Source organism: Pleurodeles waltl, chromosome 6 (genome assembly GCF_031143425.1).
Source record: "Pleurodeles waltl isolate 20211129_DDA chromosome 6, aPleWal1.hap1.20221129, whole genome shotgun sequence".
Classification (NCBI taxonomy): domain Eukaryota; kingdom Metazoa; phylum Chordata; class Amphibia; order Caudata; family Salamandridae; genus Pleurodeles; species Pleurodeles waltl.
In genome coordinates this window covers 212,351,967-212,374,718 of record NC_090445.1, presented here as the reverse complement: position 1 = coordinate 212,374,718, position 22,752 = coordinate 212,351,967, and the positions used below count along the sequence as shown (strand labels likewise).

Below are 22,752 nucleotides of genomic sequence, written 5' to 3'. Positions count from 1 at the left end.
GAGGTGTGCTAGTTGCTTTAGGGTGGGCGTGGCGATTACGTTATAAAATGGAACCCACAGCACGTCCCTGGTTCTAACCAAGTTGGTTTTCTGAAACATGATAGTGATAGTTATTACGAAGTATAGGGGAGTGGGGCTTTGGGGGCAGCAGGAATCTTTTCATTTTCCTTTTCTGTACTTTTAAAACTCTCCTTTTATTCATCAGCATGTTACATCCAGTCACTGACTTGAGATTTTGAAAGTGTTCACAACATTAACTTTTGAGTGGCGTTTGTGTTGGGCACTTTTATCTCTTCCAGTTGGATGGGTTATCAGGCTCTTGTGTATTGTCTTTTTTGCCATCAGCACAGACAAGTGGTCCTCTGTCACTTGATGCAGTAGTCACAGCCATTTTGGACGAGTTTGAGGATTCCATTATAAATGGATCCTGCAGCGCACATTCCTGCGGAGTGCCAAAGGCAAGCCTGTCTGGCCTTCCATTCCACCAGGTAAGCTTCTCTGGTCCAAGTGTTCCTATCCGTTGAATTTATGTTTTCCTTAATATTTGCTTGATGAAGAATCTTCACAGTATCCGAAATCTTCTGAACAATTCGTAGGCAAACTGGTGTCTTCTGATTCTTTACCACAGGGGTTTATTGCAAACATGGACTTTCCAGTGTATTTTTATAAAACCCCAATTCGCAGTTAAAAAAAACCTCCCAGACCCTACATTTTTTTTACCATTAATAATAACCTTCATATTGTAGCCATTAATGAAACTGTGTTTTTAATGTTACTACCAAAGATATTTTTATGGTTCCTTTAGTTACCGATTTTAATATATAGACTAAAATCCAACGGTCCAGAAGCTTAAGTTTGTCTAGTTCTGGAAAAAATATTGATGATAACATTCATATGATTGTATTGGGTGATCTTAATATATATTTTTACTGGTCTGGGGCTTTTTTAATGCCTTAATATCTGGAGTTATGTTTGCTCTCTGAGTTAAAGCCCAACCCTCCCTCCGCAATACGTTACAGGTAATGTGCTGAATATTATCTGTTCCAGTTCTGACTGGTGCCAGCCATATTACCCCTTTCCTTTTTCCGAGGTCAACTCATTTTGATATACCTTTCTCTTGTGATTTAAAAAAACAATAATTGTTAAGTCTGACCGTATCATCTCTCCTGCTACTAAAGTAACACAATGGACTAACATCTCTACTGACAACCTAGCGAGTATGATTCCCCTGAAAAACTTCATGGAGATATAAGGTCTGGCCTTTCAGTTTCTTTTTTTAAGGACTATAATGATTTAACAAATGTGATGGCTAATCGGTTTAGCTTCTGTTATTTCTAAACCAGGTAAGAAAATGTGTCATCCTTTTTGTAAGTTGTAATGACTTGGTGGTATTAAAGCACCCACTTAGTGCGACTGAATGCCACTGGTATAAAGACTAAGGGGCTTATTACGAGGCTGGCGGTCATGAGAACGCCAGCCTCACGGTGGCGGTCGGACCGCCTCACTCCAGGCGGTCTGACGGCCACATTACGACCCTGGCAGTCAGACCGCCAGGGGAACGCCTTCCCCGCCAGGAAAATGGTTCCCAATGTGCTGAGAGCAGTCTGAGTTTTGGTCAGCCCTGGCGGCGCTGCACTCAGCGCTGGGATGCTGATTACAACTCAACTTTCCATCAGCCTTTCCATGATGGGTCCCCAACATGAAAAGGCTGGCGGAAAGCCAATACAGGGGGCCACAGTGGGGCCCCCTGCAATGCCCATGCACCCTCTGCAGACGGTGCGCATTCCGAGGGTCCCCTTTATATTTCAACTGTCGGACCTTGCCTGTATGGCACCTCACAAGGCTTCACTCTTTTGCCACTACTGTTCTAGCTATAAATGGTCCCACAAGCTTAACTGATCAAAAGTTTAACAAATTACAATTCCCATTCAAACATTCAACAATGGATGAACTTAAACCAACTAAAATTCAATGGTGACAAATTAAAAATCATCTGTCCTTTAAGCCATCATTACTGCAAGGGATTCCTTTGTGGCTTGAGGCCTGTGCCATCACCTGCGCCTTCATTCCAAAATTTGGTCACAGATTTCTCTTTGACCATGGTTAACCAGATCTCATCCATAGTTAGTCCTGCTTATTTCAATTTCATTATTTAAAATGAAGCGTGCTTCTTTTCTCTTTCCATTACAGAGTAGATTCTTCATGCATTTGCCCGTTTGGACTACTGTAACTTAATTTTCCTTAATCTTTCATCCTATCAGACTTAAAACTTGCAACTCAAAAGTATGCAGGGAGACTGGTCCTGGGTTTTTGGGCCCAGAAATCATATTCCTACAGCCCTTGCATCTCTTTAGTGGTGGCCAGTAAAGGAACATATTCTCTTTAGGTTATGCTTAGTCCATAAAGCTATTTATTGACCTTTAGCCCACCAGTTTCAATGGTATAAGCGTACTAATATTTAAAGAAAAATTTATGTGAGCATTCCAAACTTCAAATGCACATCTATTGGTGGTAGGGAATTGACTATTGCTCGAAATAGAACCTGCTGCCTCCCACCTTTGCCAAGATATGGCATTTTAGAAAATCCTTAAAGGTGTGGCCTTTTCCATCTAGCTAGTAGTTATGTGGCAATGTCTTCCTATATTTTATTCTCATTTACTGTATGATAACTAGTTTTGGCTTAAGCGTAGTTTTTTCCAAGCACCAGGATACCTTTTCTGGATAAAAGTTGCACTATACAAGAACATCTAACCTAACCTCATCCATTAGAGTACAGACTCGAGCAATAAAGACATTGAACAACTTTCACCACAATTCAAAATTTGTCAACAGCCTTGGTGCTTATGGTGCATTCAAGGGTGGCAGTTAATTAACCGATCGGGGAGAAATAACTCATGGTTGACAAACAAGCAGTTCTGCTCTAGTCCAGCGGTTCATGGAGTAAGATGTCAGGCTTTGGAAGTGGTAAAACAAATCTGTACTTTTGAAGACTGCTTATGTTAAGGGATGTTAACAAATTCCTATGCCTCTGTTTTTCGTTTTTTTTTTTTTTAATACAGCCGTGCAAACAGAAAGTTTCTCTTTCTAACGTACAATGATTACACATACATGCACGTCATACACTAGACCCAACGCAAGAAAATTAGCATTGAAGCTCTTCAATATGATTCTTTGCACCAAAACTAAACTATTACACTATCTCAGCTCTGAAAGAAAGACATTTTTTAAAGTTCTTCAACAGTCATATTTCACACCAGTCATAAAACACTACACAGTCTCAACACATATGGACTAGGACAAGAAACCAACACCAAAACCAGTGCTTAAGTTGCGCCTTTGGTTAATGTTAGTGCTGTTTTCATCATCAAACTTTGACACTGTGGAAAAGAGAGAAAGATAGAAAAAAGGAAAGAGAAGGAGGAAGAGGAATAAAGGATAACAAATGCAAGGATAAAAAAGAACCTGCCAGAGTGAGATAAGGAGGCAGGAAGAGTAGGTTTATTTATTTTACAAAATCAACAAGGTCCAAAACATTTACTTCTTTTTCCAAGGCCATAATGTATATTTTTAAGGTTGAAAATAATGCTGAAATTTTATTTATAGCTTAGTAATCCCCCAACCGCAAAGAGTGCAGCACCTGTATTTTATTTGTGACCCTTTATTGAGTTGCCATTCCCTTCACACTGTAAGGTTTTCAAGAAGCTGATATATATTACCTACTGGTGATTGCCACCAGTTAGTTATAGTTAGGACCTAATTTCCATAGGAAAATTGCTTTGCCAATAACTTTAGAGCTGTTTATTAAATCTTCACGAATTTTTCAAAATTAGTACGCCACTCACTTCAGCTTCTGTCTTGACAGTTTCTAGGTGATTCATCAAGTGGGGGCCGAGTAAAAAGGGGGAACACAAAACACATTCTCTCCATGCGATTTCCTATGGGGATTTTGAACACACACACACATATATATATATATATATATACACACACACACACCGATTCGAAATCTCTGAGCGAGAGGAAACACTTCCCTACCCGACAGTGGAAAGAAAACAATCTAACAATGGAGTCAATGCCCATGCGCACTGTAACCGAGAGGAGGAGTCACTCGATCCGTATCTGCAGCTACACATGCCATCGAACATATATATGTGGAGGCTCCGCAGACCCTGGAGATCTCATGCTGAGATCTGATTGGCAGCCAACACTTCAACCAGGAAGTGTTGTCAGACATGTCAGTCATTTTTGGGACTCAGCTGAGTCCCAAAAATACAAAAGAAAAGGGGGCAGGGCAGAAATACCATGACCCCCTACCCCTGGGGGTCCCCCTGAGATTCCGCCAGGAAAAAGAAGCATTTAAAAAACCAAAAAATGCTAAAAATCACAGAGCATCTGCAAATCCAATGAAAACAAATAAATAAATGAAAATTTTAAAAAATAAAAAAGCAAGCGCAGATTCCAACGCTTGTAATTTAAAGAGCCCCCGGGGTGGTCCAGGTCCCGGGGCCATTTACGACTCTTCAATCCACAAATTAAAATAACCATCTAAAAAGAATACGAGTACGAGTGGTGATATGCACATTGAAAGAATCACTGTACACTTCGGGCCATCCTTGCACACAAAAGGTTGGTGCTGAAGGAAAGGGGCATGGATAGGGAGGGACAGTCAGTTTGTGTCAGTTGGATGAGGAGCCATGTCAGTTTCCGTACGGGCAGCCATCCTTGATGAATGTGGGACTACAGGAGGTGCCTAACCCACTCCGACCACGAGGCAGAGGGACTTAATCATTTAGGTTAATTGACTTCTTTGAGGGAAGGTAGGTCTTTTCTTTTATTATCATAATTAGTGTTGCATGCGGGATCTGCTACAGTCCTGAAGAGTGTCCTGGACCTGGTTACATCTTAGAATGGGCAGAAACATGTTGGCATACGAAAGGCACAGACAGGCCATTTTTCCCAATATTGTCCTCCATTTTGTAGATTGAGGTTTTTAATCATACCGTGGATAACATGCAATAAACAGATATCTTGTGGTTGACCCTCAGGTATTTAAGAACTATCTGTATCCCGGGTAATTGTCCAGAAGATTTAATTTCTAAAAACTCTGTCAGGTAAAAACCCTCCTAGAAGTTGAGTCCGCCTTGCCAAGGTGGGATGAGTTTGGCTATGATGAAGCATGTCACAATACGTGAGTGAGCATTGCTCATCCAATTTTTGGAACTGCCCAAAATTGGTGGCGGAGAAAACGTGGTCGTGAGTGATTTCCTCTCCTCTCATAAGTCTTGAAACAATGTTTCAAGTACTATACATAGTGGGGATCGCACCTCTTACGTGTATGTGATAGGGAGGGGCAGTCCCAGCCTGTTATCATGGCCAGTTCTCCAGTGTAGTCCTGCAATGGCCACAGGTGGGTGAGGATCCTTGGTGGTGGTAGATCCAGGGCTGCCTGTGCCTGCCCTCCAGCACAAGATGCAAGCCACAGTTCAAGGTTTTCATCTACCACATGGACATCCATGTTCATAATAAACTGATAGATAACCCGGGGTGAGCGGTTCTCCACCAATTGTGCTGCCAATGTCCATACAGTGCCATGCTCCAGCCCTCCCCTAGGGTTTGCTACTCCTGCGCCGCAGATAGGTCTTCACATAAGGCAGGGGCATCTCATGGGGTAGCAGTAGGAGTAAGAGGCGTTGAGCTCTGGGTCCATGCAGGCGGTGGCCGCCGCAGAGCACCTACACGCCGGACTCGTCATACACATGGAAGACCCCCACGCTGTAGGAGACAGACTTGGAAGGGGGAGCGTCCTGGCCTCCAGGACCCTTTGTTGGGGGGGTCCTCATCATCCTCCTCTACTCAGATGATGGAATCGTGGTTGCGGCACCTGCCCCAGCCCTGCCACCCTCTGCCTCTCCTCCGGTGTTACTGCGCAACCTTGCAGTTCTTGACCAGCAGCAGGTTGAGGTTGTATTTTTGTTATTCTATATAACTTGAACATGCTGCTATCAGGATATTAAGAACTGCACTTTGAATGCAAATGTGAAATAAGTCGAGTAAGAAGATGCTGCTAACCTTTAGGGATTGATTGCACTGTTTTTTGCACTAGGACACTTTAGAATGCATTTTCTTGCACTTATGGACTTGTAACTTTAAAAAATAATGATGAAAAAGCAGAAAGAATGCTGATAGTAAATTGTCTATTTTGCCATTAACTGCATGTACTGATGTTATTATACGGAGGTATGAATTAGGAAATGCAAAGTTTGTGTAAAAATCACTGTGAAATCAATAATAGAGAATGTATGATAATATAAAAGCAATGTATATATATGTAGAATAATGAAGATGTGAGGGATTGCAATGGTAGATGTAAAAAGCCAAGAACAGAAAATGAGGTTGGTGGTCCATGTCATGAGTGATGTAATATGGGAGGTCATAAGCAGTGCATCATGGGGGTTCAAAGCCGAGGTAACTATAATTGCTGAATTTCACTGGTTTTGTACATGTGAAATGTGAGCCTAACTGTAACGTCGCTGTAACCTTTGTTTTTTTCAGTGAATTTCTGTTTTTTTTTAATTCTATTTTATAATTATACCATCCCTGTAATCTTTGCCTTTTTCAGTGAATTTCTGTGTTTTTTTATTTTTTTTATGTGAAGTAATTTTCATTCCTATACGTTAATCCAACCACCATTGTGCGGGTGGCCCCAGGGACTGCAACCAAACCCTTTAACTACCTAACCCATTACTGCCCATATGTGAAATGTGAGCCTAACTATAAAGTCCCTTTTGTTTTTTCAGAAAATGTATATGGTTTTTCAGAAAATGTATATGGTTTTTCAGAAAATGTATATGGTTTTCTTAATGTAAAGTAAGGTACTTTTTAAATACATGTTAATTCAAACACCATAGCACACCATATATAAAACAGCTGTATAATAGATAATGCACTCTTTTCTTAATCTGAGTGCCTCATTGTGACTTGCTTTTATTATTTGCTGTTATTAATATTGGTTTTAAATGTGATCGCCGTGACTACACTGCGATGACCGCGTGTTTTTTTAAAGTGTAAATCAGATCTAAACAAGTATTTGAAAGAATGTTTGAGTATAGTAGTTTACTACTGTAGTGTTTGAACTTGTGTCGATAAACATTTTCAAGAATATCCACTATTAAATAGTATTTTCACGACGACAATGGTCATTGCGGCTACATCAGTGTCCGCGATTATCACGTGGCTGAGAAATAAAGAGATGTGATTGGAGAAAAATGTTTCCATTCTGTTCAAAAGTAAGTTCCTACCTGTTTATTGTTTGTTTAAAGTTCTAGAGAGTACTAACTGTTTCTCTGGGATCTGCTCAACTGTTTTGGACAGAGGAGCATATTACAGTCTTTTTTTTTTGCTTTTCTTGAGCAAGATGGCAACGGGAGGAGATGGGCAGAAACAAGTGCCAGTTAAGAGAGAAGACCAGCATCCTCAGTTGCAGTTAGAGGACTAAGAACAGAAGCACGGAGACAGAGGTCTTGATGACTCTGCTGAAGATGTGCCACCACTAAAAAAAAAAGAGTATTGCCGGGGAGTTTTTTTTACCATCCATTCAGGCGAATCAAAAACAGTAGCTAAACATGTGTAATGCACATTATTTGGCTAAATACTTTCAAGGGGCACTTCCCAAAAATATTCTTGCGGTACGACCATTATGCTGTGCCATTTGAAGCCCTACCATAGAAGGCGTCTTATGAGGGCACAGAGGGAGTTAAGGTGGGGAAGGTCCCTCAACCTCCAAGCATTCACCAGCGTCTCCTGCACAAAGCTCTGCAGAAGCAAAGAAAAGACATCCAGTGACTTGTCCAGAACTGCGGCGTATGAGTACCTACTGCATAGACTGCAGTGTAGTTTGCAGTGTCTCTTACTGCTGGAGAGCAGTCCTTTGAGGCTATTTTGGATGCAGTAAAAAAGCACACTTCCTAATTATTATTTTTTTTCAAAGTTGCTGCTGTATTTCTTCCCTTTTTAGGGTGAGCAAAGAAGCGCGCAAGCGCTGCTTTTCCGGCGTGCTGGTATGCATCTGGGCTTTTAACCATGCCCACCACTATCACTCGTTCATGGGCTTGTCCTTCAAAAGGGCTTTATTTTCGTTGGTAAATGCTTTCGGATTGTCCCTCCTTGTGGCGGTTTAGTTACCGCCTTGGACATCGCCCCTGTTACATGGCTAATTGCTGATATGTTTGACTGCGAATGAACTTCTTTTTCCTTTTGTGCGCTCCTTCAAGCGGATGCTGTGGCGCTTTGAATCTGCTCACTCTATGTGAAACTGTATTACTTTTCATTTTCAAATTATGTGGCAAGAAAAGTCCGGTTAGGAGTTTACGACGCTAATAGCTCTAACTCGAGCAAATGCAAGAACAATTGCATTGCAAATGCTTGTTTATGGTTGTTGTTTGAGTTTTTTGTTTCCCTTGTTTCCATTTTGTTTCTTTTCAGAACCGCCTTTCGTGGTTAAAGAAAAAGATAAACTGTATGAATGTGTATATATATGAGTAGGAGGTATTCATGACTGCATGAGTGGTGTATGGGTGATTGACTAAGTGCATGAGTGGATATTTGGGTCATTAACATGTATGAATGACTAAGATACTAAGTGAATGAGTTGTCTGTGTAACTGAATGACTGCTAAAGTGGTGTATGGATGATTGAGTGCGTGAGTGCATGTATGGGTGAGTGACTGAGTGCATGAGTAGTGAACGGCTAAGTGCATGAGTACTTGTATGGGTGATTGAGTGCATGAGTGTAGGTACGGGTGAGTGTGTTCATGAGTTGTGTGTGATTGACTGTGTGCATGAGCATTTGTATGGCTGATTGAGTGCATGTATGTGTGAGTGAGTGCATAAGATGTGTGTGTATGGGTGAATGAGTGCATGAGTTCTTGTATGGCTGAGTGAGCGTGTGAATGTGTATATATAGGTGACTGAGTGCATGAGTGTGTGTATGGGTGAGTGAGTGCATGAGTTCATGTATGGGTGAGTGATTGCAGGAGTGGTGTATGGGTGATTGACTAAGTGCATGAGTACGTGTATGGCTGATTGAGTGAGTACATGAGTGCATGTACGGATGAATCAGTGAGTGCATGAGTGTACGTATAGATGGGGGCGTGTGTGTATGAGCGCATTTATGGGCAAAAAAGTGAGTGCATGAGTGTATCTACGGGCGAGTGATTAATTGCATGAGTACTGTATGGGTGATTGAGTGAGGGAATCAGTGGTGTATGAGTAAGTGACTGAGTGAAGAGTGCAAGTATGGGTGAGTGAATGATTAGTGTGGCTATAGGTAAGTGTCTGAGTAGTGTATGGGTGAGTGACTGCGTGCATGAGTGCATGTATGGGCGAGTGAGTGCATGAGTGGTGCATGGGTGATTGACAGAGTGCATGACTATTTATGGGTGAATAAGTGAGTGCATGAGCACATGTATGGGTGAATGACTGACCGCAATAGTATGTGTATGTGTGAGTGAGTGTGTTAGTTGTGTAAGGGTGATTGAGTGAGTACATGAGTGCATGTATGTGTAAATGAGTGACTGTATGAGTGCATGTATGGGTGAGTGAAGGAATGCATGAGTACTTCTGTAGGTCAGTGTAAAGAAATGGCTCCCTGTTGCAGTTACCCCCCACTTTTTGCCTGATACTGATGCTGACTTGACTGAAGTGTGCTGGGACCCTGCTAACCAGGCCCCAGCACCAGTGTTCTTTCACCTAAAATGTACCATTGTTTCCACAATTGGCACACCCTGGCATCCAGATAAGTCCCTTGTAACTGGTACCTCTGGTACCAAGGGCCCTGATGCCAGGGAAGGTCTCTAAGGGCTGCAGCATGTATTATGCCACCCTAGAGACCCCTCACTCAGCACAGACACACTGCTTACAAGCCTGTGTGTGCTAGTGAGAACAAAATTAGTAAGTCGACATGGCACTCCCCTCAGGGTGCCATGCCAGCCTCTCACTGCCTATGCAGTATAGGTAAGACACCCCTCTAGCAGGCCTTACAGCCCCAAGGCAGGGTGCACTATACCATAGGTGAGGGTACCAGTGCATGAGCACTGTACCCCTACAGTGTCTAAGCAAAACCTTAGACATTGTAAGTGCAGGGTAGCCATAAGAGTATATGGTCTGGGAGTCTGTTTTACACGAACTCCACAGCACCATAATGGCTACACTGAAAACTGGGAAGTTTGGTATCAAACTTCTCAGCACAATAAATGCACACTGATGCCAGTGTACATTTTATTGCAAAATACACCCCAGAGGGCACCTTAGAGGTGCCCCCTGAAACTTAACCGACTGTCTGTGTAGGCTGACTAGATCCAGCAGCCTGCCACACTAGAGACATGTTGCTGGCCCCATGGGGAGAGTGCCTTTGTCACTCAGGCCAGTAACAAAGCCTGCACTGGGTGGAGATGCTAACACCTCCCCCAGGCAGGAGCTGTAACACCTGGCGGTGAGCCTCAAAGGCTCACCCCTTTGTCACAGCCCAGCAGGGCACTCCAGCTTAGTGGAGTTGCCCGCCCCCTCCGGCCATGGCCCCCACTTTTGGCGGCAAGGCTGGAGGGAACAAAGAAAGCAACAAGGAGGAGTCACTGGCCAGTCAGGACAGCCCCTAAGGTGTCCTGAGCTGAGGTGACTCTAACTTTTAGAAATCCTCCATCTTGCAGATGGAGGATTCCCCCAATAGGATTAGGGATGTGACCCCCTCCCCTTGGGAGGAGGCACAAAGAGGGTGTACTCACCCTCAGGGCTAGTAGCCATTGGCTACTAACCCCCCAGACCTAAACACGCCCTTAAATTTAGTACTTAAGGGCTCCCCTGAACATAAGAATTTAGATTCCTGCAACAACAAGAAGAAGGACTGCCTAGCTGAAAACCCCTGCAGAGGAAGACCAGAAGACAACAACTGCCTTGGCTCCAGAAACTCACCAGCCTGTCTCCTGCCTTCCAAAGAACTCTGCTCCAGCGACGCCTTCCAAAGGGACCAGCGACCTCTGAATCCTCTGAGGACTGCCCTGCTTCGACGACGACAAGAAGCTCCCGAGGACAGCGGACCTGCTCCAAAAAGACTTCAACTTTATCCAAAGGAGCAGCTTTAAAGACCCCTGCAATCTCCCCGCAAGAAGCGTGAGACTTGCAACACTGCACCCGGCGACCCCGACTCGGCTGGTGGAGAACCAACACCTCAGGGAGGACCCCCGGACTACTCTACGACTGTGAGTACCAAAACCTGTCCCCCCTGAGCCCCCACAGCGCCGCCTGCAGAGGGAATCCCGAGGCTTACCCTGACCGCGACTCTCTGAAACCTAAGTCCCGACGCCTGGAAAAGACCCTGCACCCGCAGCCCCCAGGACCTGAAGGACCGGACTTTCACTGCAGAAGTGACCCCCAGGAGTCCCTCTCCCTTGCCCAAGTGGAGGTTTCCCCAAGGAAGCCCCCCCTTGCCTGCCTGCCGCGCTGAAGAGATCCCTTGATCTCTCATTGACTTCCATTGCGAACCCGACGCTTGTTCTAACACTGCACCCGGCCGCCCCCGCGCCGCTGAGGGTGAAATTTCTGTGTGGGCTTGTGTCCCCCCCGGTGCCCTACAAAAAGCCCCCTGGTCTGCCCTCCGAAGACGCGGGTACTTACCTGCTGGCAGACTGGAACCGGGGCACCCCCTTCTCTCCATTGAAGCCTATGCGTTTTGGGCACCACTTTGAACTCTGCACCTGACCGGCCCTGAGCTGCTGGTGTGGTAACTTTGGGGTTGCTCTGAACCCCCAACGGTGGGCTACCTTGGACCAAGAACTGAACCCTGTAAGTGTCTTACTTACCTGGTAAAACTAACAAAAACTTACCTCCCCCAGGAACTGTGAAAATTGCACTAAGTGTCCACTTTTAAAATAGCTATTTGTGAATAACTTGAAAAGTATACATGCAATTGAAATGATTCAAAGTTCCTAATGTACTTACCTGCAATACCTTTCAAACAAGATATTACATGTTAAATTTGAACCTGTGGTTCTTAAAATAAACTAAGAAAAGATATTTTTCTATACAAAACCTATTGGCTGGATTTGTCTCCGAGTGTGTGTACCTCATTTATTGTCTATGTGTATGTACAACAAATGCTTAACACTACTCCTTGGATAAGCCTACTGCTCGACCACACTACCACAAAATAGAGCATTAGTATTATCTATTTTTACCACTATTTTACCTCTAAGGGGAACCCTTGGACTCTGTGCATGCTATTCCTTACTTTGAAATAGCACATACAGAGCCAACTTCCTACATTGGTGGATCAGCGGTGGGGTACAAGACTTTGCATTTGCTGGACTACTCAGCCAATACCTGATCACACGACAAATTACAAAATTGTCATTAGAAATTGATTTTTTGCAATTTGAAAAGTTTTCTAAATTCTTAAAAGACCTGCTAGGGCCTTGTGTTAGATCCTGTTTAGCATTTCTTTTAGAGTTTAAAAGTTTGTAAAAGTTTGAATTAGATTCTAGAACCAGTTTTAGTTTCTTAAAAAGTATTCCAACTTTTAGAAGCATAATGTCTAGTACAGATGTGAATGTGGTGGAACTCGACACCACACCTTACCTCCATCTTAAGATGAGGGAGCTAAGGTCACTCTGTAAAATAAAGAAAATAACAATGGGCCCCAGACCTTCCAAACTACAGCTCCAGGAGCTGTTGGCAGAGTTTGCAAAGGCCAACCCCTCTGAGGATGGCAACACAGAGGATGAAGATAGTGACTTGGAGGAAAATTCCCCCCTACCAGTCCTATTTAGGGAGAGCAGGGCCTCTCAAGCCCTGTCTCCAAACATAATAGTCAGAGATGCTGTTCCCCTCACAGGAGGGACCAACATCTCTGAAATCACTGAGGATAACTCCAGTGAAGAGGACATCCAGTTAGCCAGGATGGCCAAAAGATTGGCTTTGGAAAGACAGATCCTAGCCATAGAAAGGGAAAGACAAGAGATGGGCCTAGGACCCATCAATGGTGGCAGCAACATAAATAGGGTCAGAGATTCTCCTGACATGTTGAAAATCCCTAAAGGGATTGTAACTAAATATGAAGATGGTGATGACATCACCAAATGGTTCACAGCTTTTGAGAGGGCTTGTGTAACCAGAAAAGTGAACAAATCTCACTGGGGTGCTCTCCTTTGGGAAATGTTCACAGGAAAGTGTAGGGATAGACTCCTCACACTCTCTAAAAAAGATGCAGAATCTTATGACCTCATGAAGGGTACCCTGATTGAGGGCTTTGGATTCTCCACTGAGGAGTAAGGATTAGATTCAGGGGGGCTCAAAAATCCTCGAGCCAGACCTGGGTTGATTATGTTGACTACTCAGTGAAAACACTGGATGGTTGGGTAACTGGAAATGAAGTGTATGACTATGTTGGGCTTTATAATTTGTTTATGAAAGAACACATTTTAAGTAACTGCTTCAATGAAAAGTTGCATCAGTATCTGGTAGACCTAGGTCCAATTTCTCCCCAAGAATTGGGAAAGAAGGCAGACCACTGGGTCAAGACTAGGGTAACCAAAACTTCCACTGGGGGTGACCAAAAGAAAGGGGTTACAAAGCCTCCCCAGGAGAAAGTGGGTGACACTAGAAACAAAGAAAAAGAGTCCCCTGTAGGCCCCCAAAACCCAGACCAGGTGGGTGGGCCCAGAGACACAACCCAAAACAAAGGTGGGTACCAGGGTAAGAGCTGGGATGCCACTAAGGCATGGTGCCATAACTGTAAACAGACAGGGCACCACACAAAGGACACTTCTTGTCCCAAAAACAAACCCCCTAGCAAAATCCCAGGGGTGACCAGTGTAGCCATTGGGGATGACTCCTCAGATGAGGAGGTCTTCATAGCCTTCAACTGGAAAAAGGGCCCAACAGGTGAGTTGGAGATTCCAGAGGGAAGTAGACACTTCCACCACCTACAGGTGAATGGAATCCCAGCCACTGCCCTGAGAGACACTTGTGCCAGTCACACTATTGTGCATGACAGGCTGGTGTTCTCAAACCAGTACATCCCAGGTGAGATGGCCAGAGTAAGAGTTAGCCCAGACAGGGTCACTAATAGGCCTGTGGCTTTAGTGCCCATAGAAGTGGGTGGAACTTTTAGCTGGAGAAGGGTGGTAGTCAGTACAGACCTCCCCCTTGATTGTCTCCTTGGAAATGACTACCCAGAGGTTAGTCAGAGCCTAAGAGAAGAACTGGTCCAGGGCCAGTCCTCTCCCAAGGATTCTGGAGGGCCTGCCTCTGCAGTAAATGCAAGTAGGCCCCAGAAGAAAAAGAAAAGGAAACAGAGTAGGAAAGGTGGACAACCTTTAGCCAAGGTTCCAGCAAGCCAAGGAGATTCTGCTCCAGTAGAGGAGAACTCCAAAAGTGGCTCTGATAAAGTCCAACCTGACCCACAAGAAGTCCTGGCTAGTCAGGCAACTGTTAAGCCTGAGTGGGTGGCTCCTCAGCTAACAGAAGAAAGAGTGGAAGAAGGGTGTTTACTACAAGATGTGGTAACCCCCCACTCTAATACAGCAGACAGGCACCCTGAACCCAAAGAAGCCTGTAACTTAGCCCCTTCCCTTGTAGGTGAAGAGCTAAAGGTGTGGTTCTGGGCACTGACAGCTGTCAGTGGCCTCTGCTGGGTGTTAGCCTTTATGGCTGCACTATCCTTGGCATGGTGGTCTGACCCCATGCCAAATAACAAGTTAGGCCCCCTGACCCTGTTGGTCATGGTGGGGTTACTCCAGCTCTGGGTAACCTCTTTGGGTAAGCTAGGGGTGACCCTGGCTAAGATAAGATTAGCAGAGGTGGATACCTCTAAACCCAAAATAGAGAGAATGGGTGAAGACATAAAAAGCACAGACAAGAGGCAGTTCAGACTAGGTCCTATCACTGTGGAAGTGGGTCAGTTCCCCAGAGGGAATGACCTGAACAGGAGGATGTAAGGCAGAGTAGGCCCTGCAACGAACCAGCCTATTTCCTCTACTCTTCCTCGCCTGACAGACTAGGAAGACTCTCCCAGCTTTGGCTGAGTCTCCTGGCCTGTGGGCTGGGGGGGGCTTGTGTAAAGAAATGGCTCCCTGTTGCAGTTACCCCCCACTTTTTGCCTGATACTGATGCTGACTTGACTGAGAAGTGTGCTGGGACCCTGCTAACCAGGCCCCAGCACCAGTGTTCTTTCACCTAAAATGTACCATTGTTTCCACAATTGGCACACCCTGGCATCCAGATAAGTCCCTTGTAACTGGTACCTCTGGTACCAAGGGCCCTGATGCCAGGGAAGGTCTCTAAGGGCTGCAGCATGTATTATGCCACCCTAGAGACCCCTCACTCAGCACAGACACACTGCTTACAAGCCTGTGTGTGCTAGTGAGAACAAAATGAGTAAGTCGACATGGCACTCCCCTCAGGGTGCCATGCCAGCCTCTCACTGCCTATGCAGTATAGGTAAGACACCCCTCTAGCAGGCCTTACAGCCCCAAGGCAGGGTGCACTATACCATAGGTGAGGGTACCAGTGCATGAGCACTGTACCCCTACAGTGTCTAAGCAAAACCTTAGACATTGTAAGTGCAGGGTAGCCATAAGAGTATATGGTCTGGGAGTCTGTTTTACACGAACTCCACAGCACCATAATGGCTACACTGAAAACTGGGAAGTTTGGTATCAAACTTCTCAGCACAATAAATGCACACTGATGCCAGTGTACATTTTTATTGTAAAATACACCACAGAGGGCACCTTAGAGGTGCCCCCTGAAACTTAACCGACTGTCTGTGTAGGCTGACTAGATCCAGCAGCCTGCCACACTAGAGACATGTTGCTGGCCCCATGGGGAGAGTGCCTTTGTCACTCTGAGGCCAGTAACAAAGCCTGCACTGGGTGGAGATGCTAACACCTCCCCCAGGCAGGAGCTGTAACACCTGGCGGTGAGCCTCAAAGGCTCACCCCTTTGTCACAGCCCAGCAGGGCACTCCAGCTTAGTGGAGTTGCCCGCCCCCTCCGGCCACGGCCCCCACTTTTGGCAGCAAGGCTGGAGGGAACAAAGAAAGCAACAAGGAGGAGTCACTGGCCAGTCAGGACAGCCCCTAAGGTGTCCTGAGCTGAGGTGACTCTAACTTTTAGAAATCCTCCATCTTGCAGATGGAGGATTCCCCCAATAGGATTAGGGATGTGACCCCCTCCCCTTGGGAGGAGGCACAAAGAGGGTGTACTCACCCTCAGGGCTAGTAGCCATTGGCTACTAACCCCCCAGACCTAAACACGCCCTTAAATTTAGTATTTAAGGGCTCCCCTGAACCTAAGAATTTAGATTCCTGCAACAACAAGAAGAAGGACTGCCTAGCTGAAAACCCCTGCAGAGGAAGACCAGAAGACAACCACTGCCTTGGCTCCAGAAACTCACCAGCCTGTCTCCTGCCTTCCAAAGAACTCTGCTCCAGCGACGCCTTCCAAAGGGACCAGCGACCTCTGAATCCTCTGAGGACTGCCCTGCTTCGACGACGACAAGAAACTCCTGAGGACAGCGGACCTGCTCCAAAAAGACTGCAACTTTATCCAAAGGAGCAGCTTTAAAGACCCCTGCAATCTCCCCGCAAGAAGCGTGAGACTTGCAACACTGCACCCGGCGACCCCGACTCGGCTGGTGGAGAACCAACACCTCAGGGAGGACCCCCGGACTACTCTACGACTGTGAGTACCAAAACCTGTCCCCCCTGAGCCCCCACAGCGCCGCCTGCAGAGGGAATCCCGAGGCTTCCCCTGACCGCGACTCTCTGAAACCTAAGTCCCGACGCCTGGAAAAGACCCTGCACCCGCAGCCCCCAGGACCTGAAGGACCGGACTTTCACTGCAGAAGTGACCCCCAGGAGTCCCTCTCCCTTGCCCAAGTGGAGGTTTCCCAGAGGAAGCCCCCCCTTGCCTGCCTGCCGCGCTGAAGAGATCCCTTGATCTCTCATTGACTTCCATTGCGAACCCGACGCTTGTTCTAACACTGCACCCGGCCGCCCCCGCGCCGCTGAGGGTGAAATTTCTGTGTGGGCTTGTGTCCCCCCCGGTGCCCTACAAAACCCCCCTGGTCTGCCCTCCGAAGACGCGGGTACTTACCTGCTGGCAGACTGGAACCGGGGCACCCCCTTCTCTCCATTGAAGCCTATGCGTTTTGGGCACCACTTTGAACTCTGCACCTGACCGGCCCTGAGCTGCTGGTGTGGTAACTTTGGGGTTGCTCTGAACCCCCAACGGTGGGCTACCTTGGACCAAGAACTGAACCCTGTAAGTGTCTTACTTACCTGGTAAAACTAACAAAAACTTACCTCCCCCAGGAACTGTGAAAATTGCACTGTGTCCACTTTTAAAGTAGCTATTTGTGAATAACTTGAAAAGTATACATGCAATTGAAATGATTCAAAGTTCCTAATGTACTTACCTGCAATAACTTTCAAACAAGATATTACATGTTAAATTTGAACCTGTGGTTCTTAAAATAAACTAAGAAAATATATTTTTCTATACAAAACCTATTGGCTGGATTTGTCTCCGAGTGTGTGTACCTCATTTATTGTCTATGTGTATGTACAACAAATGCTTAACACTACTCCTTGGATAAGCCTACTGCTCGACCACACTACCACAAAATAGAGCATTAGTATTATCTATTTTTACCACTATTTTACCTCTAAGGGGAACCCTTGGACTCTGTGCATGCTATTCCTTACTTTGAAATAGCACATACAGAGCCAACTTCCTACAGTCAGTGAATGAGTGCATAAGCTCTGTATGTATGATTGACTGAGTGCATGAGTTCTTGTATGGCTGATTGAGTAAGTGCATAAGTGCATGTATGGCCGATTGAGTGAGTGCATGACTATGTAAGCATGACTTACTGCGTGTGTGTGTGTGTGTGTGTAGTGTATGGGTGAGTGAGTCAGTGCAGGAGTGTGTATGTGTGTATGGATGAGTGATTGAGTGCATGTTTGGTTGAGTGAGTGTGTACATGAGTGCATGTACGGGCAAATAAGGGAGTGAATTATGGATCAGCGAGTGAGTACGAGTGGTGTTTGAGTGATTGACATAATGAATGAGTATATATGGATGAGTGCATGAATTGGTTAATCACTGAGGGCAATAGTATGTGTGAGTGTGTTATTTGTGTATGTCTGATTCAATGAGTGCATGTACAGGTAAATGAGTGACTATGACTGCATGTATGTTGAGTGAAGGATTGCATGTGTACGTTAGTGAGCGAGTTTGTGAGGGGTGTATGGGTGAGAGATTGAGTGTATAAGTGCATGTATGGGTGAGTGAGTGAATGAGTGGTGTATGGGTGACTGAGTGCTTGAGTACTTGTTTGACTGAGTGACTGCATGAGCGCATGCATGGGTGAGTGCATGAGTTGTGCAAGTCTGATTGACTTGAGTGCATAAGTACTTGAACGGCTGATTGAATGAGTGCATGACCTTATGTATGGGTGACTGAGTGTACTCAACTGTTTCCTATGCAGGGTGACTATGAGGAGTCTCCCCGCCGACAAAGTAGGTGCGTGTGGCCCACTGCTCTTCCCTTGAGGTTGCCGTACTGTGAGGGGGGCGTGGACTGTGAAAGATCAGCCCGTGAGGCATTGTTGCCCATGGCTATACCGCCTTGCCGGTGTCAGTAGCAGGCCAGGGTGGCGACCCTCGACGGAGGTCACCGGTCTTGCCAGTATCATTTTAGCATTGCTGCATTATCTATCCTAGGAGTGCAGGAGCTCCTGGATTGAGACATGTGCGTCCCTTATCACCGCATTTGTTTTAGTAGGAGCGCGGAAGCCCCTACGTTGGACAAGGTGCTTGTGGTCTGCACGTCCTATGAGAGGAAAAGTGGGGCCTTCCCATAGAAGGTGGTGACTCTGACTCCTGCAATATTTGCATTTCACTGGGGTATTCCCACCCTCATTGTTTCTATAGGGTTCTCGCCACTTGACTTGTACTACAGGTCATACTTGCCAGGGTGGGAGAGACGTGTGTATTTTCAAGAGGTGCATTGCAGTGTGGATTTATGACAAACGCAAATACACAAATATTATCAGGATATATGCCTTTATCTTAGTGATAAGAAAATAAGTTACTTACCTGTAACTGTGGTTCTCCAGTATTGGTATCTTTCATAGATTCACATGATTGAATCATTCCCCGTCGTCAAAGTGGGAGTCCCACGGTACGTAGAAAGCAATAAATAGATAGATTTTTTATTTTATTTTCCCCCATTGTAGTTAATGGCAAAAATACATTCACTTTCCTAGCTATCAGCCTCATTAAGAAAAGCCCAAAGTTCAGCCAATCAGGCAAGACCACCCCTTTAGAATCCTCAGCACAGAAGCTCAGTCCCTCAGATTTCTCTGCACTAGTGATTTTAAGAGACAAAAGAGGTGATCCCCCATGGGGAGGAGGGTGGGTTGCATGTGAATCTATGAAAGATACCAATACTGGAGAACCACAGTTACAGGTAAGTAACTATTTTCTTCTCCAGTATTGGGGTATCTTTCATAGATTCACATGCTTGAATCAGAATAGTCCGCAGTAGAAGAGATGCTTAAGTTCTGCAAATAACAGAAAACATGCTTGTTCACATTTCTTCCTATATGGACTTATATAGGTAGTTAAATATGTTTATCAATATTTAAAAACATACACATACTTCTACCATAACCATATATAAGATAACTATCAGTCTGTAAATACATTTGAGGATGGAGGGTAAAGAAGATTATTGGCTCACCTTATGCAATTAAATTACGTAACACTGCTTGTCCTACCGCGGCATCCATCCTGTCAGTAGCATCCAGGCAGTAGTGTTGCATAAAGGTGTGGGCACACGTCCACGTTGCCGCTCTGCAGATCTTGTTCAGAGGAACTCCTGCGAAGAGAGCTGCCGACGTGGATACCGCTCTAGTGGAATTTGCCTTGACATTGGACGATAGCGTTTTTCCTGCTAGCTGGTGGCAGAGTTGTATGGCAGAAGAGATCCAGCGTGCTATGGTTTGTTTGGAAACAGCATTGCAGCTAGTGATCTGTCCATAGCTAATAAACACTTGTTCAGATTTAGGAAAGCTGCTAGTCCTCTGTATGTAGAATTTCAGACATGGTTTAATGTCTAGGGAATGTAATGCTCGCTCTGCTGGAGTTCGAGGATTTGGAGAAAAAAAATCTCAAAACCACTGGCTCATTCAAATGAAAGGTCGAAGGAACTTTGGGGATAAATTTTGGATTAGTTCTTAGAATGACCATATCTGATTTAAATTGCAGAAAAGGTGGTGAGACTGTGAATGCCTGGATGTCGATAACCCTCTTCGCGGAAGTGAGGGCCAGAAGGAGAGCTGTTTTCAAAGAGATATATTTCAGGTCTGCTTTGTGAATAGGCTCAAATGGATGCTTCAACAATTGGGAGAGCACAATATTTAAATGCCAGGAAGGTGGAGGACGGTGAATCGGCGGAAACATCCTGAACAAGCCTTTAAGAAATTGCTTTATTATCCTGGATGACCATAAAGATGGTAACACTGATGTCCGTCGGAAACGGGATATGGCAGCGAGGTGGACCTTGATAGACGAATGGGAAAGACCTGAATTCGCTAAATGCAACAGGTATGGAAGGATCTGTTCTGGAGAGGACTTCAGAGGATGAACATTAAAAGTTGAACACCATATGCATAACCTCTTCCACTTGAGCTTATATGTCTTATTTGTAGACTGGGCCCTGGCACAGGCAAGCACTTCTCTGCAGTCTGAAGGGATGTCTAGGCCGTCAAACTCATAGAATTCAGGAGCCAGGCTGATAATCGAAGAGAAGTCGGGTTGGGATGACGGACCTTCCCCTGATTCATCGTTAGCAAGTCTGGTGCAGGTCTCAGCCGCATGTGAGGCTGTTCGGAGAGTGATAGAAGTTCCGTGAACCAACACTGGCGCGGCCATTTGGGAGCAATCAATAGAAGCCGGCATGGTTACCTCTTCACCTTCTGTAGGATTCTCGGGATGAGCGGGAGAAAAGCGTAGGCATAAATCCCTGACCATTTGATCAAAAACGCATTCCCCTTTGATCCTCTCTGCGGTTGCCAGCTTGCGAAGTGTTGGCATTTTTTGGTCTCTCTGGTCGCAAACAGATCCAGACTGGGTCTGCCCCAACGACGAAAGAGGCGGTCGAGAATTGTCTTATTGAGTTCCCATTCGTGACAGCTGGTTAGAGTCCTGCTTTAGGCATCCGCCCAAGTATTGGAAACTCCCAGAAGATGTTCCGCTCTGATCGATATCTGATGCCGAAGCACCCAATGCCACAGTTCCTGTGCCTGCAGAGATAGCGCTTGTGATCTTGTACCCCCGCTTGTTGAGGTAATGCATGACTGTGGTGTTGACGGTTTTTATCAACAACGAGGAACCCTTGATGTTGGTGAGGAAGGCTTTGAGTGCCAAGGGAACTGCTCTTAATTCTAATATGTTTATGTGGAGAGTCGATTCCTGTGGGGACCATCTCCCTCTCACTGATAGGTCTTGTAAGTGTGCGCCCCATCCCTCTAAGGATGCATCCGTTGTTATAATGTGCACTGGTTTGTCTTTCAGGAAGGAGAGACCCTCCGAGATGAGGGGGGTGTCCTTCCACCATTTTAGGGCTTGCCTAGCTGATGGAGTTATTCGAACTATATCGTCGAAAGATCCTTCTATTTGCTTCCATTGAGTGTCCAACTGCTGCTGAAGTGTTCTCATGTGTAGACGACAGTTTGCTATCAACGGAATGCATGAAGAAAGCATCCCCAGAAAAGACTTGTAGTTCTGAACAGAAGAGGACCTTCTTCTGCTGAGACAGGTTGCTAGATCTTGAAGTTTCTTCTGTCTGTCGTGCGAAGCAAAGGCTCTCGCTTGGACTGTGTCCAAGACGGCTCCTAGAAAGGTGATGTTCTGCAAAGGATCTAGATGAGACTTGGGGTAATTGACTGTTAAGCCTAATGTTCTGCATAGAGATAAGCATGTTCTTGTGTCCCTGGGAGCTTTTAACGCTGTTTTCGCTTTTATTAGCCAGTCGTCTAAGTACGGGAACACCTCAATCCCTCGTTGCCTGAGGTAGGCTGCAACTGGTGCCAAGACCTTGGTGAAAACTCTTGGGGCCGATCTGAGGCCAAAAGGCAACACTCTGAACTGGTAATGAGTGCCTGCAACCCTGAACCGTACGAATTTCTGATGACTGGGGTGAACGGGAATGTGGAAATACGCGTCCTGGAGATCCAAGGACATCATGAAATCTCCCCGGTTGAGTAGGCGTAGGACATCTTGAAGGGAGATCATGCGAAATGATTGCTTCTTGAGGAATTTGTTGAGAGAACGAAGGTCTAAAATAGGTCTCCAGTCTCCTGTCTTTTTCCGTATAAGGAAGAAGCGAGAGTAGAAGCCTGTTCCCCTCTGATTCCCTGGTACAATCTCTATGGCTCCCTTCTCTATCAAGATGGCAATCTGCACTAGGAGTTCCTTTCGATGGGCAGGTGGGGGACCCCTCAGTGGTACGTGAGGGGGAGGCTGATTGAATTCTAGTGTGTGTCCTTTGCTGACAATATCAAGTACCCATTTGTCTGATGTATTCTGGGACCACTGGTGGAGGAAATTGGAAATTCTGCCCCCTATCAGAGTGTTGGCATAGGGGTTGGGTGCAGGCAACTGATGAAGGTCAGTGTTTTCTTGCTGCTTCTT

At 45.6% G+C, this 22,752-nt stretch overlaps 1 protein-coding gene across 1 annotated transcript in view; it reads right to left on the bottom strand.

Annotated features, from left to right (window-relative positions):
- TMUB2 (transmembrane and ubiquitin like domain containing 2) overlaps positions 1 to 22,752 on the bottom strand; it is a 79,452-nt gene that overhangs the window by 22,473 nt on the left and 34,227 nt on the right. The window lies entirely within an intron of this gene.